The sequence below is a fragment of the Falco cherrug genome, chromosome 12 (assembly GCF_023634085.1).
Source record: "Falco cherrug isolate bFalChe1 chromosome 12, bFalChe1.pri, whole genome shotgun sequence".
Classification (NCBI taxonomy): domain Eukaryota; kingdom Metazoa; phylum Chordata; class Aves; order Falconiformes; family Falconidae; genus Falco; species Falco cherrug.
Window position 1 is genome coordinate 34,422,444 of NC_073708.1, and position 16,497 is coordinate 34,438,940.

Here is a 16,497-nt window from a genome sequence, read left to right on the forward strand (position 1 = left end):
TTGGAAAGGGTTCATCATTTAAGGAGTCATTGTCAAGCAAAACAAGATGTGATTAACCTTTCACATGCTCGTCCTCCCCTGCTTTCCTTACACTGCATGGTATCAGCACTAATTAGCGTGCGGCTTGAATCAGTGCGACTGGGAGGATCTGTTAGATTTCCTCTGCTCACCCTCTCGAGGAACATTCGTCACCATGGCATCTGAGCACCTTGCTGCTGTGAAAGCTCCTGTCTGCAGCAGCACAGCAGGGTTATTTCACTCAGACGTACCTGGAGGGCTTCAGAAGTTTCCAGCTCTTTGTGAGGATGTTTCTTTGCTTCATCAAAATCTTTCATTTGGCTTTTCACAGTTTCTGCCCTTGTTGAAATCACCAGCACTGCATGGAGGATTTTGCAGATCAGCATTTACTCCTAGAAATTTGGTGTTAAGTAGACAAAAGTGTAACTTGGTCACAGAATTAATTAACCCCTTCATACCAATCATTTTTAATAATTATTTTCTAATGCGTACATGGAATTAAAATGTATTTGGCAAAGTATCACTTACTTTGGCAATCTGTCTTGAAAAACAAGTGATACAGTCGTTCACACATATACCAGTTGATGGATATGTGCCAGTAGTACATTTAAAGGGTAAGGAACAATTCCAAAAGAAGCTGTACCTATTTAGAGCTGTACTTTTGTTAATGAACATTGAATTGTACCTGTTTAGGACTCTGAAGTCAGAATTAGGCTGCCGAGCCCTCCTCCAGTGTCTGAATGGTGTCCTTATACCTGTAGTTCATTGCCGTTGCTTTGCTTTTTGCATCTTACTGACATGAAATACTTACGTTTCAGATTCTGTTTTGGCAAAATAAAACAAACGAAAGATTAACAATTTGGCTTAGGCAAGGAACTGAACAAACCCGAATTGTGAACTGTCAGGAGGGTCCTCTGTGGTTTACTGTGTCATTTCCTGGAGGTGCATCTATGTGACCTGATCCTCAGGAAGTCCAAGGAGAACCATGAGAGTTCCTTCATTGCCAGAGAATTTGTAAATTCTCATACTTCGCTGCTTACCAGCCAGAATGCAAAAGCAATTTTCTGTTCTCATTTTTACAGCCAATTCTGCTACAAATTTGCACATTTCAGTGAAGACAGTCTCTCTTTTTCCAGAACACTCAATTACAGTAACATCATACACACAAAATCATTTTGACAAGTGTCCAATTCACAGATAAAGGAATGGCCACAAAGAAGAAGAATTATCTTTTCCTCTATTTTGTTGTGGAAGAAAACTCCTGAGTAAACTTTGTTTTTCCTTCAATTGCAGTTAGAAATGGAATAAGGAGTTCAAAGTACAGTTTCGGTTCACATCATGCTTCAAACCGGCAAGCTGCACTTAAAGAAATGAAGTCAAGTGAATCCAGACTCAGAGCCCACGCCAGAGAGGTGCTGGGTCTCCTGGTCAGAAGCCAGAGAGATTTTAGTGTGCTGACAACTCAACAGATAAGTGCTGTGCACCTCCACAAGACAGAACTTTCTTTTCCCAGAAGCTTTCTGGGATGTATTAGCCACACTTTTCCATGAGGCTGGATCAGATCCTGAATTCAGCGCAAACTGGCAAGAGGACAATACAAATACTGAGTGAAACAGAGGTGTATATTTGTGTATGTTTGCAGAAGGGATTTGTGGAGGTCTTCTGCCTGAAGCAGATATATCACCAGTATGGGATCAGGCCAGCCATGGCTTTGTCTCATTTCCTCCCAAACCCTACAGCAGAGTCCAGTATGTCCCCTTCCCCCCAGAAGACATAAAACCCTACTGGTCCCTCCTGGGCATCTCAGGGAAGGTGCAGTCTCACCACAGACCACCAGACCGGCCTTACAGATGCTGCCAAAGCCTGAATGTGTTTCTCTGAGCTCTGGCCGTGTGTGAGCATCGTGCTCCCAGGCTTGCACCGATCCCACCCTGCCTCCTTTCCTTGCTCCTGCAGCTCCAAACCCTGCCTCAGCCAAAAGCAAAATGGTGCTGGTTCAACACAGAATCATAAATCATAGAATGGTTTAGGTTGGAAATAACCTTAAAGATCATGGAACCCAACTGTTAACCTAGCACTGCCGAGTCCGCTGCTAACCAATGTCCCTAAGCACCACGTACCTGGCTCCATTTAATGCAAGCAGAAATGGATTTTGTACTCGTGTTAGCAACTATGCTTTTCTGTTAATGACAGAAATTTTGAGTGCTGTGCAAAATCTCTATGTTGCTATGGTTATAGCACAGCCATTCCCAGTGTCTCCCCAAAGTAGCTAGAAATGAGAAAAATCCAAGGGACACTATGAAAGTAATTCTCAGTAGTGCAGGGTTTTCAGATGTTTCTCCTGCTGTCAGTGGGGAATGAAGGTGGCAAACTAGGTTAGTGCCATCGTCTTAGTTCTAAGTAATATAAAATTCGTTTACAGTTGGAAACTTTTCAATTTAAATTACCTCCCAGGAGGTATCCAGCTTAAAACTTTGGGGCTAATTTCTACAAGCTTGTGCAGTTTCCATGCCCCTCAAAGCTAAAGCTATCTATGTATTCTCTTATCTCCCCTCTTTCCTTCACCGCTTTTACCTTGGATGCTCATAGTCTTCTCTGGCTCTTTCTCAGCTGTAAGCGCAGCAAAAAGAATGATCCCTGGAATCATCGTTACCAACAAACCTGTGGAGAGTCCCTCTGCACCAGGCTGTGAAGGTGCTCCTCAGGTCCCTCGGGTGAGGAGATGCTGCACCCATGCACACTCCCACCCTCCCTCCCCATCTGGAGGACCTGTGGGTCTCCAGCCAGGCACCCCAGGCCACTGCACCGGGTAATTGGTGGTGTGAGGTAATGGAGACTGACAATTTCATCTTTAAGCTATTTATCAGTTGGTGCTCTGCACATCAGGTGTCACAGGAACATGACAACTCTTGTCGGTGAAACAAGAGAGTCCTGTGACAGGCTTTCAATTGAATTTCTCCACCCAGCACTCCCCGCATTAACACTACGTTAAAACAACTTCATTCATTATTCAAAAAAGGAAAAAACCACCCAGTGAGTTCCTGACAAAATATGTAACTTTTTTTGAATCCTAAAAATGCACCTGATTTTGCTCCTTCGGTGCCTTCAGAACAACCTGTCTGGGTTCATTAAGAACCGCTTTATTTGTTTCCAGTGAATAAGCTAAGCACGGGTCATTCTGCCAACGTGTGGGAGTCAGTCGTTTGCTATGAATGATTCATAACTCAGGCTGCTTTTTAATAAAATGCTCATGTTAAAATTCTACATATGCTCAGAAGGAAGAAATAAAAATTCCTCTCTGTATTTTCATTAGAATTTATAATGAATGACAACCCAGGGATTTATTCTCTTGTCTGCATGTCCTTTCTGCAGGTGCACCGTACTTGTATACAGGCTTCACTTGGCTGCCCACCATCCCTAAAATCACTCTGTGATGTTGCTCCCATACAAACATTTTAGAGAGACTGTTAAGTGTGACTTTTATCTCATATTGAAAAAAGTACTGAAATAGAAGAAGAGAAAGTGAAGGCTCCAGGAGGTGGCATTGTTCATGTGCCTTCTTCCCCAGAAAAAGACAAAAGCAGTAGTATCAGCAGTGTGACCCGTGACTTCTCTCCACTGAGCAACCAGCAGTGCATCATCACCGAGTCACTGTAGTTATAAACTACACACTCTGTATATTCATGACATGTTTTTAGTAACTGGGGAGTGTTTGATTATTAAGCATAAAACCATGCTCTTCCAAGGTGCAACTGAAGCAGAAAACACGGCAGTGCTGTCCCAGATTTATTGGGGAAAGGTGCTCAGACAAGCCCAAGGAACAGAGCGTGAACAGTGGTGGTGCCAAGAGCTGCTCTCGGACCGCACCAGTGAACAGCAGCATTAAAGATTTCCAGTTTCAGTCTGCTTTGCAAGGGGCTGCTGGTCTGCAGTCACCTGGCAGCGCTGTTTCCCCAAACTACCTCAGTCACTATATTTCAGTCTGGGATGCGGAGGAAGTTCCTCTGAGCTCCCTCAGCTGCAGGGCTCTCCCCTGTGCCATGCCCTACCACGGGCAGTTCAGCACCGTCTCGAGCAGTGAAGTCTGGAACCTCCATCGACTTTCACTGTAGAACAATCTGTTCTGCGTCTCATGCCATATCTGTATGGATACGGATAGGGATACATGAGCAAAAACCTGCTATTAATTTTGGTAAATCTCTTTGCTGCAAGGCAAGGTTCCTATTCCTTTATGCACCTTCTTTTGCGAGCCCTTTCCCCCCCAAATTCAAAGGTTCTGCTTGATTACAGCAATTGCTCAGGTATTGGTAGGAGGGTGTGGTGGGTGGTTGGGATATGTGCAGCTGTTGGTGCCTTCAGTGGGGCTACAGATTTCCCTTCTGCCCCTTAAATGCCATGGGGGGAGAGAAGTGTTGGTGGAACCTGCTTACATTGATCGCCTTTATGCAGAAGAATCAGTATTCTGCATGGGACCACAAACACAAATTGTTATAGCAGCTCACCAATGAATCCTTTATGAAACAAAACATGTTGTGCTTGAACCTGTCCATTTAAAGCCCCAATTAACAAATTGGTAACTGCTCATGTCTTTCTCTTCGCAGCTGCTGACTGATGTGGTACAGATCCCATTCAGGAGCAAAATGGCAACAAACAGCAGGGCTTAATGCGCTGCAGTTTGCCCTTTGATCCCAGATCATTACAAAAAGGTTTACCAGAGAATTAGCTTTCCTTTTCTTTTATGTTTTTAACTCTGAAGAATGTTTCTCCTGCAAATATTTTTCTCAGGTAAACTTTAATAGTCTGTCTTTGCCTGGATGTGCATATGATTTATTAATGACTGTTCACCCCTCTTGCTCTACCACTCTGTTCTCCAGCCTTACTCCTGACCCAGAGGGTTCAAACAGACATCCACAGCTCTCTGCATCTGATCTAAACACTTTCTTTAGGGGTGCAGTTGTTTGTAAAAAGATACCCAGTTTTGACTTACAAGCCTCTGAGGGTGGAGGATGACACATCTGCTAATCTGTTTCAATGGTTTTCTTTTAGAAATGCATGCTGTTGTATATATTTTTAGATTATTGGGTCTTTATTCTTCATTTGTTTGAATCAAGTATCTCAGAAAACTGATTTTTATACCCAAAGACCCTGTGGGTCTCTTTCGTTTATGTGGAAGGGTGCTGTAATGTCAATAAAATAAGAATCAAGAGTACTCTTGAGATTTAATAGCCACCATAAGTACTAGTCTAACTCTACTGTCTTCAATAGCAAGGCAGAGGAGAAGAGACTATAAAAGAAAGGTCAAGATGTTGTGGTTTGCTTGTTTAAAAGTAGAGAACTCAATAGAATATAGGCAGATGGATATGAGGTCATTCAAAACTCATATCAAGTAACACAATGAAGTGAATTGGATGGAAGCTTTGTGGCAATCATTGTGAGGGAGCTGATGCCTCTCCAAGTTGCATGGCAACACGCTCAAGACAAAAATAAAACACCCATATGGCTTTGAAAATCTGATTTATTTCTGAGGTAAAATAAGGACTTTTTTCTTACTTTAAGGTTAAAGTCTCCTGAGTAAAATGAGTAAGTCCACTGACACTTGAAAAATTTCCCAAGTTTTGAATTTTTCAAGGATTCCTGTGGGTATATGCACTGCCATTCCCATGGCCTCTTCAGCTGCTGTGCCCCGTTCCTTCTCAGCTTTGACCGATCAGGACAATTTCCTTTTTTAAGCTGTTCTTCCAGCTCTTGGGTTTATTTAAAGGTCTTTTTTTCTGAATTGTTTTAACTGATGAAGAAGATTCCTCAAATCATTCCTGTGGAGTGGAAGTCTTTGGGCATTGGTCTTGCCTTGTAGGCTCGGCTGATGCCAACACACTTCTCCGAACAAAGCCAGGCTTGTTACTGCAGCTTGCACTGCACAAGGAAAATGTGAAAAATGTCCCCTCACACAAACGTGAGCTGATTTTGTTGCTACAAAGGACTCGAGTGCCGGCGACACTGCAAACTGCCAGGCATAAGAACTATGAATCATCTTTGGTTACTACTTGGGATTGTCTTTGGGCAAACAACTATAAAAATGCCAGTATTGTCCTTTTGCAGTTTGCTCCTCAAGCAAAAACACACATTGGCTCACAGCGAGGGGAAAGTGTTAGTTCTGGGGTCAGATCACGATCTCACCACAGCAAGAGACAGGGGTAAACGTACGGATGCAGTTTGTGGGATGCCACCCCATGGACTCAGCTAGCTGAGGGCAGTCACTTCAGCAGCCTCCCAGAGAGACAGACCTGTGCCAAGTGATGTCTATGTCAGCATGAGAAATTCCTGTCTATGGCAGAAAAGAGGCTTCAAGCTCATGGACACCACAGGTTTGCATTACTGTCCCCAGCTTCCAGCCTGGAAAGATAGGTGAAAGCCCAGCACTTGAGTGGTTCCATGGGAGGACCTTGTGTCTCCTTGGTACAATGTCCAAGTGTCTTTGATTACTTGGGATGCAAATAAAGAAAGACCTATTAAAATGGTTATAAGTACCTGCAGCATGTCTTTCTGTATGGCATAGAATCACAGAATGGTTTAGGTTGGAAGGGACCTTTAAAGCTCATCTAGTTCTAGCTCCTGCCATGAGCAGGGACATCATCTACTAGATCAGGTTGCTCAGAACCCCGTCCAACCTGGCCTTGAATGTTTCCAGGGATGGGGCATCTACCACTTCTCTGAGAACCTGTGCCGTTGCCTCACCACCCTCAGCATAACAAATTTTTTCCTTATGTCTGTTATCCCTTGTGCATGTGCAGGTGGGATGCAGTTGTTGCTGCTGGTGGGGATGCGTTTGAGGCCAGGCGCTGGTGACCGCTTCCAGCAGATGTCATTGCCGTGCTGTGATGGCCCCTCCAGCCCTGCACTTTCTTGGGGATGGACCATAAATATTCAGTACTGGATACACTGAGATGTAAAATAGCAGGTGCAGCAAATCTGCGGTGAGGATATGTTTAATGGGTGAAGGATTCAAACAACTGTATATAAAACCTCCATCTGTAGCTTTTTATGTGATGTTGAGGTTTTTTTTTTTATTAAAACCACAATTTATTTAAAAAAGTACAGATACTCTTGTGGTGAAAGATGGCTTTGTACAATTAAATGGCAAAATAGATTAAAGCCATTGATAAAAATGTAAATATTTGAGTAATTTTAGGTTTCATTTGAGTACATTCAGAACAAAAAACCGTGTCCTGTGCAGTTCTTCATGTTCCATTCCCTATGGTAAAAATCTTGCTAGCAATTGCGCTTTTTCTTTTGGCCTATTCTTCCTTTGTTTTCATTTCCCCCTCTTTTCCCCTAGCTCCTATAGCTCCTTATGCTTCAACAGCAGCTCTTCACTTTAAGGGGAAATGCTGTCACATCTCAATATGAGCCAAGTACCGCATCAGCTTCCATCAGTATATTTTATGGGAAAGCAATGCCTAGTATTTCCATTTATTCCCCCCTTATGCCTTTACAATAACCACCAGTGCTCCTCTTATCTTTCATTGGTTATTGTTTGTAGGGATCTTGACATTTATGCAGTAAAATCCCAATATCTAGATCAATTTATACTTTACAGATCTGATTCAATTACCAGTGAAATCAATGGATGTCTTGACTTCTACCAGAAACTTTCACACTGAGCAGATGTTCCTCTCCTTCACATTTTTAATGGCTGAGATTTTATAAATAAGCGTATTTTGATCAAAAGCTGAATGAAGGTAATTTAATTGGCTATTTTATGAAATTTTATCTTTAGCTTTTGCATCAGTCCCAGTTTAAAACTAGAATATATAGGCAAAACTTACTGGTAAGCAAAGACGAATTTATCCCATTTAAGTCACAGATGTCATCATGTGGAATATATAGTGCATAAGAGGCTGTATGTGCATGGAGGCAGCAGCTGAGACCCTTAGGTCGTAGTGGGAAGTGTCTTCTTTGGTTCATATGGTGGTTACTCAGAAATGCGCAGCCAGCCTTTCTCATCTCTCTGGCTGCTGGAAAATAGCGGTTTGTTGCTATTGCAGAAGCCCGTGATACACCTCATTTGTCCAGACCTCCCATCACTGTATACATGCTGTATACATTCTGCCGAGTGCGAGTCAATATTTAGGTTCCCTGTGGAGAAGATGGCTGTGCATGGGGCTGTTTAGCCTGCATGCCGCCTGCAGAGCTGCTGATGCCACTGCCTGTGGCAAGGGCCACTGGGGAACTTTGGGAGAAAAGGCAGCTGTGGGGGGGGATTGGGTTCTTGTCCTACTCCAACAGGAACCTCTGTGTCTCCTGTGGCTGGACAGTTTCTTGAGCCTGACCCAGTTCTGCTAAGATTAATGGGAGATCTGTTGTAAACTGCAAGGAGTACTGGAGGAGACCTGGTGAGAGATGGGTCTTATCTGCTGCCCACCGTGCACCGGTGGCTGTTCATTGGACTGCAGAGTCCTGCAGGGCAGCATTGTGGAAGCAGCACTGTCTCCTGCCCAGCTTGGTGATGACCTGGAAGAGAAGGCTGGTGGGAACCGAGGTTGATTCCACATATGAACTTTATACACAACTGACTTCAATGCCATTGAAATCCAAAGATAAGTTTGAAAGGAGTTTAGTATAAGTAAAATATTTTCAGCTATAAATATCCCACATACTCAGCCTTTTTGCTGTGTAAATTTTTTTTTTAATATATTTTGCTGTGTAAACGTATTTTACCCCATATAGACTTTTGTAGGGTAAACCTGGGGTATAGTGGCTCAACATACTAATGCGGGCAAAGAGCACAATCATGATTTATGGAGCTTAACTATTATTTAGGTACTTTTTTGTAGGCTGACTTGCATTCCTGTTGTATTACAGTCAATTTTCATCAATAATGAAAATATGTCTCTCTTATCCCCCTCCAAAGCTTTGTATTTTCTGGCATGTTTGAGGAAACGATCTGGCATATATCAGTAAAGACAGCAATAATTGCCATGGGCTTACTGTTGTTTATGGAGAAGAAATTTCTGTTATTCTTTGTGGGCTGTCAGATGCAAGACATGCAAATGGAGTGGATCTCAGAAATAATCCTTGTATGGCTAGAGTACAACTCCCAGAAATATTTATCTTACTAAGAAGAAAAATGCAGAAAATGGTACAGTTGCGGGAGCAATAAATATGTACCACGGTGTTATCTACAATTGTTCATAAGGATCACTTGATTGCAATAGCAAAGTGCTGCACGGTTAAACTGAACTGTGTTGATGTAAGTTTTACAGATATAGACACCATAATTAACTATTATTATGTATACTAATACATACCAATAATTAATCACTTTCAAATGAGATAACAATCAAAGCCCTGATTTAAAAGCATATATGTATCTCTGTGTTTTCTCTGTGACCTCTGAGATTTCAAAGCATGAAAATATTGCTGTTCCAGTAATTGCCTGTTACTGTGTTGCTAATCCATTAGCTGCTTGATTATGGTCAAGACGGTGACGGGCTGAGTCATGATTGAGAACAGAAAAATATATTCAAGGTACTGCCATCAGATGGGTTGAACTTTGACTATGTATCATCATTTGCAGTTGCTACTGGTAGTGTTAACTTTGGAATACATTATTTTGCCTAGAAATTAAGAAAAAATGAAAATAAATTTTGTTTCCAAAAGATCCTAAGCATAACCAAAGGGGTGGAAATTGATAAATAAATTGTCAAGTTTATGAACTGTTTGTTTGAAAAAGACTGTTGTACGGGTTTTAGTAGCGTGCATGTGGATGTCTGTGTGTGCGAATGCACATGACAAAAGAGACCTGTACTGCTACCTTCACAGCTGAGTCTTCTTAGTATTTTAAAACTTGGCAAATCTATTATTCTCGGTTGTACCTCAAACACAACAGTAGAAAAGCCATTTTATTTGTATAAACTGCTTGCAACAATCTGCTATACGTTGATTGTATTATGGGTGAGCTTCAAATACAAGTGAATTTCATTAGTAGAGGGAAATTGTTTTAGTAATTAATTTAAAATAGTCCCAGGATGCGTTGAAAGGCATTCAATAATTAATCTGGTTTTAAATAGTGCATTGAAATATATCATAAACTGAGGGCATTCAAATACAGGAAAGAGAAATACGTGGAGAAAATCTGTATTTTTCATCATATAAAAGCATTGTTCTGTTGTATGGCTTTGTGCCTGTGGCTTAATGCAAGACATAAATTTCAGAAAATAAGCTTTTACTGTGGGGTAATCAGACCTGCGAAAGGGTTGCCTATATCAGCTTGGGGGGGGTCTCCATTGTTGGAGACACTCGAGCCCAGCTGGAGGCAGGCCTGGACAGCCTGAGCGGGGGTTAGACCAGATGATCTCCAGAAGTACCTGCCCACCCCAGCCCTCCCATGATTCTGTATCCATCCAGAAGAGATGTACAGGGTAACGCTGGGGAGAACTGAGAGGGTGGTATTCCTGCTCGGACTGTTTTAAACAAATCAAGGCAGAATTATGGACAAATAAGATGGACAAACTTCCAGAATGAGAATTCCCAATCAGTGATCAGTGTCTGTATAAACAGATTAGCTCAACTTGGATCTTTGAGACTTACATGCTATTTTAAATCCAACCTCTCTTTCCATTTGGATACTCTTGAGCATCGTAGAATCACAGCATGGTTTGGGTTGGAAGGGGCCTTTGAGACCACCCAGTCCCACCCCCCACCACGGGCAGGGACCCCTCCCCCCAGCCCAGGCTGCTCCCAGCCCCGTCCAGCCTGGCCTTGAGCCCTGCCAGGGATGGGGCACCCACAGCTGCTCCGGGCAGCCTGGGCCAGTGTCTCATGGCTGCTGGAGAGGAAACGTTTGGAAGTTACTCTTTTAGGCTAAGGCAATGTTAGAGGCCAGCCCAGCCGACTGCTGGAGAATGGATACTTCTGTCCCGTCACGCTGAGACAGAAATCCTCATCTCACCAGATAAAACATCTCTGAAGAGCAAGTAATCAGTCATAAATCCATTTCCTAGACTAAATCTGCTGCTTTGGACTTCTGAAAAGATGTCTTAGAACGTTTATTATAATTTTCTTTGCTATGTGTTATATTTACGTTGTTTCATTTTATCTGTATTTTTTCATTAAAATTAAAGTCATTTGCATATCCTTTATTCCAGGATTAGCTCTTTCTATTTTATTTTCCCAGCAGACTGATTGTCAGTTATGTTTCAACAGCTTCGACCACTGATGGATTTCTACACAGCTGCCTGGGCATCTGTGGCGATGAAATATGAATGTGTTTCAACAACATCCGAAGAGTTCTGCTAGAGATGGCAGTTATCGATAAGAATAGTTTTCTGGAAAATGTTTGCATGTTCTTCAAATGTAGCCTGACAAATTTTTTAAGTTAAAGGTCATTTATCCCCAAGAAACTGTAGGTATTATTCTTTGGGTCTTAGTTAAAAAAATATAAATGCTCCCTTCAAGAAATCTTTATATTTCAAGCTTCATTCTCACAGAAGTCAGGAGACACAAATCTGAAAATTGGAGACCTTTAAAAAACAAAAAAGTCCTCCTCAAAGGCATGACACATAATGCCTTACAGGGCTGTGAGCTCACGGAGAGAAGGAATGAATGAGAAAAAGGATTATTTTCAGTGTGTTTTGATTTTAGCCACTTAGGATTCAATGCTCTGTATATTAACGGTAGATACCCGGAGGTGATAGACTCTGTGTGGATACTTCTGGAGATTAATATCCACATCAGACTAATATAGGTAAAGTGAAGATATTTCTTTTTACCTAGAAGAGATAGAGATTGTGTATAAATCTTGTGGAAAAACAGCACATAATCCTTTTCTAAAAAAGGAAAGAAAAAAAAAAAAGACTTGCAGTCCAAGGTGAACTGTGTGACAAAGGGTGTCCGGAGCTTCACGTCAAGAGGCTGGCCCTGCATCAAGCCACCAGGCAGATCTGTACCTGCAGCCTGGCCGAGGCCCAAGGCAGGGACCCAAACGTCGCTGCTGCGAAAGCACAGCATGTGCCAAAGCTGGTCACCGGGGCCCGGCAGCTGCCCAGAGCATCGCAGGAGTGACTGCCCCCGGCTTGTGCTGCACAGGGCACAGCTCCATGCCACTGGCACCAGGAGGGGTTCTTGGTGCTGACATGGTGTGCATGTCAGAGCTGCTGCCTGTGGGAGCTCACTGATACACCTTCCCCCTAAAGGCACCAGCCTGCTGAAGAGGGATTCCTCCTCACGGGTGAAGCAGCCTGGTGTTCCTCTAAGTGACCGTTTCATAATAAGGAAGAGCCCTTTTGGGCATCTGAAAGTAAAAGAACTGTATAAAATGTGTCTCTAGATGAGCAAGTCTAGTGGATGAAGGCAGCTTGTAAGGACCAAAGTAAGTAGCTTATAATACGTAACTTACATAATAATATGCACATAATACATATATGTCTAATTATATGTAACACTTCTATAGCGTATTCTTCTAAAGATCTTCAAGTAGTACCCAGAGGAAGGTGAGCTAGAGCTCGTTTCACCCTCTTGCTCTCCATGCAGTGACTTCCAGGGTTGTTGCTTCCTAACATCATGCTATAAAGAATCCAACGTTGCTGCTAAGCAGCTTCAGCTTTGTCTCCTGCAGTCTCAGAGGTATTTGGTAGAATCGCTGGAGCATAAATTACAATGGGGTTTGAAGGTGTATCTTTACAGTTGTCCAGGATGAAGAGTAAAAGATGCTCTAGTGGAAGGTGTCCCTACCCATGGTAGGGGGTTGGACTAGATGATCTTTAAAGGTCCCTTCCAACCCAAACTGTTCTATGATTCTGTGATTCTAAGGCTAATGTAGGATGAGAGAAGAGTTTTTCTTAGGAAAATCCACACTCTGATGCTTTCTGGAATGCCCAAGAAGATCTTCAGAAGATAAACCACAAACTAAACTGTGAATTCATTATCCAACTAATTTCATAATAATGTTATTATTAAACAGCTGGTTTTAATGTTTGATAGAAGGTATTTGTAAATTGCTGTAACAACATTGTTTACTGTTGGCATTACCTCTCTCAACCTGTTCATTAGGTGCCATTAAAAACAGTTTACAACATACATTTTGCATATAGAAATGCTGAGTAATAAACTGCATGCAGCCCCATAAACCTCAGCTGCTCCTTTCCATCTTCCCCTTCTTTCCGACCAAACTCTCTCAATTATATAAAGTGAATGTAGGAGGTATGGGCACTCTGAAAATTATTGTTTTGATTATGCCAATAAATGCCTCATTCCCTTAAAGTTATAGTTCCTATAGCTTTTAGAAACTCTTACAGAAAATCAATAGAGAGCTTAAAAATACCTGGCATTTAATAGTGAATGCCCTTCTTTATTTCAACTTTTAATAGGAGACTACGGGATTTTTCTAATAAGGTTATCATGTTCCACTGCAGTGCATGCTTTAGAACAGCAGCTTGTGATTTTACTCATGTTGCGACCTTTGTGCCCAATGCAGAACAACTTAAAACCCTCCCCTGATCTCACTGGATGGAACATGTCACATTCCCTTTTGCAGCCTGGAAAGGACAGGACGTACCTTAACCACAGCTCAAACCCAATGATAATTGATTTCAAATTCTGTGGTGCAGTGCTCCTACAGTCCCATTTCTGGGTCAGCATAATGGTCTGTCTAGCCAAGTACTGTTGATCGCAGCAGCAAGATGCTCAAGAGGAGCTTCTGACTCTTTCCACTTTTTGCTACTTATTTGCCTGGTACTCCCCCAGCGTATAGAAGTGCTGTTAGAAGTTAAATCCCTTCCTAATATCTTTAGTAGTCATTGACCTGCTGTTCATGAATTTGTCTAATCCTTTTCAGAGCCAACTGATCCTGTTTGTCTCCAGAGTCTCCTGTTGCACCTGGTTCCAGAGGTTCACAACCTGCTGCATGGGGAAAAATGCTCTTTTACCTATTTTAAAGCGACCTCCCCCTAGTCCCAGGGGCTGCTTCGGAGTCCTCGTTGTGTGTGACTGAACATCAGCTCCACATTCAGTTTATTCGCTTCCTGCCAGTGTCTGCAAGCCTCAGCTCCATCCTCCTGCCTTCTCCTGAGGCAGGCTAAGAGCCCTGGCCTTTTAGTCCCCTTGTGAGGTGGCTCTTCTACTCTGCTGATGTTTTCTGCTGCCCTTCTTTGTGCCTTCCCAAAGTCTGCTACATCCTTAAAACTCAGAGACCAGCACTACAAGTAGATTGCGAAGAGTGGGTGCACCAAGGCAGCAAATAATGGCAAAGGATGCATTTGCCTTGTTCGCCACAGCTGTTCTGATGGCATTCAACATTTTATTGGCTTTTTCATCTGATATTGCCAGGGAGTGACTTCAGAGCGCTGCAGAGATGTCTGTAAAGGTTCATTCCTAATTGTAACTGCCGGTTCTGAGCTCAGCACCTTCCTGTCGCCGTGTGCAGAGTTTTTTTCTTTATATCCCTTACATTACATTTACCTACACCGAAACTTATCCACCATCTTTTTGGCCCCTCCGTTTTGTGAGCACTCTCTGGTGTTCCTCACCAACAGCACTGCATTTGATCGCATCTCATGCTTTTTTTCTCAGGCATAGCTGAGTATCTTGAAGAACAGGAGTGCCTCACTCCACATAGAAATACCATCAGTGTGATGATTGACAACAGAGAAAAATGGAAAGTATGTTTACAGTATTTTTCATCACCCTGCAACTCACCCAGACTTCTGAAGTCATTCTGCCATGTTCTGTCTATGGCACGACGGAGTTGCTGCCACCTCTGAGGCTGGATTCAGAGCGGGAAATGTGCAGAGACCACTGCCAGACAATTGAAAGTACAGACGGGCGGAGTTTAATGCAAAAAGTGTGCAGTAACATGCTGAACAGGCGTGCTTGCATTGTTGCTGCTGGAAGTGTGCTGATCTGTGTGATCTTTTGCACTAGGAGCATCACAGGATGGTTTGGGTCACAACAAACAGAACTGGCAACTCAGAATTTGCATACGTTTTAATCTACGAAACATATTTCAACTAGGCAAGCTCTATGGAAAAGAGTTTGAATAAATGCACTGTTTGTGTGTTGCCAAGGCTTCCAATCTGAGCAAGAAAAAACCCCAAAAACATTTTGGGCCAGGCAACTTCCAAAATGTTCACAGCAAAGTGGTAAAGCTTCTGGCCAGACTTTCCACCGCCTTTCCTCTGTGCCTCTTGCCCATGCTGCCAGGGAGTGCCAGAAGTGCAGGCCTTCGAGCACAAGACTTGGCATTTAAAATAAAAATGCCACTCTTGCTTACTTCTTTTTTTTTAAGGAAAGCCTCCACTCCATCGCAGTAGCAACAGTCAATCTAATCACATTCAGGATTTAATTTATCACATTTAACCAATATGTTGCAATGTGACCAGGTGGCAGCGTGAAGGACGTAACAAACATGCTCAGAAATGCCTGACAAAGAGAGAAGCCAGGAGGCAGCGGTCCGCACGTCTGTCCCTCCTTAGGTCTGTTCCTCCTTAGGTCGCTGGCTGCTACCCACTCCCTCCTTCCTGGTCTGTACCCTGAAGAAGACCTGGAGTGGCGCTCAGCTAGCTCTGGCCTCGAGGTCAGCCCCCGTGAGTCCCAGTGCTGCAGGAAGACCCTAAACTGGTACAGCAAAAGCTGACATGAATGTAGTTGCACAAGTTGTTTAAAGGGAAAACTCAGATTTACATTGCAGTCCCGCAGCAGCCAGGGGCTCAGAACCCGGCTCCGTCCTTCAGCAGGGATGGGACGTGCCAGGGCCATGATCTGACCCTGCCTATTCTTGCTTGCACAGGTAGCCCTAGCTTGGGGAAGCAGCTGCCTGCAGAACTGGTTCTTTATGTGGAAATACCAGCTCACAAGCACCTTTCCAGTGCCAGCTTCAAAGCTGGTGTTTATTTATTCATTTTCATTTTTAAAAAGATACTCAGTTCTCCGTGAGAGCTGTAGCTGGTGCATAATGACAGCCGACACTTGCCTACATGCTCACAGCACCACTGGTTTCTGACTTACTGCTTTAAAGCAATCTTGGGGACAACCTGAGTACGAAAGGCACTGTATAAATCCACATTCTATTAGACACTTCATGCAATACATGTTCATTGTACGGTACTTCACCAGGGCTTTATCTTAAAAAGAGAATGGAACACAAGACTTAGAAAAATGGTTTGCTTACAATCAGCAAAGAATTATTATTCTGGCACCGTGCTAATACATTGTCATACAAATGCCAAGGCAGCCTGATAAGAGTTCCACTGTTTAAGTTAAAGGCTTCTGTTCTGTCTTGAGATATTTGGGCTACATTGTTATTCTTAAATAATTTCTATTTATAATATGGAGAGTGGGTCTAAATTGAAGACAATCTTGTGCTAGGGGTTTTTTTTTTCCCTTCAGTTCTAACTATTCAAGGCCATTCCCAAATATTTAATTAATTAATTCAGTCTGGCTGGCATTTTTCAGCATCCAAATCAAATCTTTCAGTGGATTTCA